Genomic DNA, 2,115 nt, shown 5'->3' on the forward strand with positions numbered 1-2,115 from the left:
TCCTCTTTGAAAACAGAACAACAAAAACAAACCCATTGCCCTCGAGTTGGTTCTGACTCATAGTGACCCTATAGGACAGAGTAGAACTGCCCCTTAGAGTTTCTAAGGCTGCAAGTCTTTATGGAAGCAGACTGCCACATCCTTCTCTGGCAGAGGGGCTGGTGGATTCAAACTGCCAACCTATTCGTTAGCATCTGAGCACTTAACCACCACGCCACCAGGGCTCCTTGAAATCCTCTAAAAAAGACCTGGAACTTTCTGATACTGCCACAGAAGACTTCTTCCCCCCAGTAAGAAGCAGGTATAATTACAGGTTTTGAAAGTTGTTCTCATAAAAGGTTCACAGGTGTCTCCATGCCATTTCCAGGAGATGAGCTGTATTGTATCTACAGTGAAGAGAACACAAATCTCTTGCAAAACCTCTGCTAAAGCCCATGATTGACTGCTCCCCTGCCCTTGACCCCGTCTCTATCTGTTCCTTTACTTATTATAAATATTAGGAGAAAGTGTACCTACTAGTCTGCAAATGACCAACCAGTGGTTGAGAAGTAGATTCCAACTCATGGCGACCCCATGTGTACAGAGTAGAACTGCTCCATAAGGTTTCTGTGGCTACAACTTTTCAGAAACAGATTGCCAGGCCTTTCTTTTGAGGCACCTCTAGGTGGGTTCAACCTGATAACCTTTTGGTTAGTAATCAGGCACTTAACCATTTGCCCCACCCAGGGACCCCTAGTCTGCAAGTAAGGCAGATCTTTATGATTGGATGTGACCATGGGACTTTCGTTTGTTTTGCCTGAGTGAAACAATAAAAGGGGTGACAGCATTCCCCACTTGGTAACAATTGCCCAGTATGCCCCCAGGAAAACATGGGGATGTGCAAAGTTCAACAACTGTAAGTTTGGGATACCTGTTACTGCAGTTCATAGAAACTAAAAGAATGAATCCTTTAATCAGTCAGAGGCTCTCATTGGCTTATGATTTATTTTAATGCTAGTGACATAAATTGCTTCCTCCATGAGGATAGGGACATTTTTTCATTCCTCAATGTGACTGGGTGGCACAAACGGGTAAACGCTTGACTACTAGCCAAAAGGAAGGCAGTTTGCACCCACCCAGAGACATTTTGGAAGACAGGCCCAGCGATCTGCTTCTGAAAGGTCACAGCCTTGAAAACCCTTGTGCAGTGCTGCTCTGCACACACGAGGTTTCCACAAGCCAGGGCTGACTTGACAGCAACTACTAACAACAACATCCTTAGTGCCTGGAAGAGTCTTTGGAACACCCGGTATTTACTTCCCCAGTAAACCCAAAGCAAGTACTCATGCAGGAAGGGGTGATGACCCCAGTTTTGGCAGACCCTGAAACTGCGAAGTACTATTGTAGGTGTGTGCTGTCAAGTCAATTCTGACTCACAGCGACCCTATATATGACAGAGTAGAACTGCCCCATAGGTTTCCTAGGCTGTAATCTTTATGAGAGCAGATCACCAGGTCTTTTCTCCTGTGGAGCTGCTGGTGGGTTTAAACTGCCAACTTGGTGGTTAACAGCTGAGTGCTTTAACCATTGCACTGCTAGGGCCCCTTACTGAGTATTATTGGTATCCCATCTTACAGATGAGGAAACAGAGGCCTGGAAAGGTCAAATGACTTGTCCAAGGTCACATAGCTAGTAAGTGAGAGAGCTGGGAATGGATTCCAGGATTGGTTCTGTCTGATAGCAAAGGACAGAAACAGAATAGCAAAAATGCAAGGTTACTTAGACTCTTAAACCAGTGCTCTTTTCTAGCAAGTAAATCTGACCCTCACCTAGTTCATTGGGGGAAGAAAAAGAAAAATAGCCGCTCTTTATTAAACCACCACCATGCACTGGAAGATTGGAAGCAGCCTCTGACTTTGTCCTCATATCAATCTCAAGAGATAGGGATGTAATTCCCTTCTATTTTACTGATGAAAACCGTAAGACTCAGACACACAGGGTTCTTGGCTCAGAGGTGCCTTGGAAGAAAGGGCTGGTGATCTGCTTCTGAAAGGTCACTCAGCCTTGAAAACCCAGTGGAGTGTAGTTCTGCTCTGTTCACATGGGGTCACTGTGAATTGGAGCCGACTCAATGAC

This window comes from Trichechus manatus, unplaced genomic scaffold (genome assembly GCF_000243295.1).
Source record: "Trichechus manatus latirostris isolate Lorelei unplaced genomic scaffold, TriManLat1.0 scaffold00008, whole genome shotgun sequence".
Lineage (NCBI taxonomy): Eukaryota > Metazoa > Chordata > Mammalia > Sirenia > Trichechidae > Trichechus > Trichechus manatus.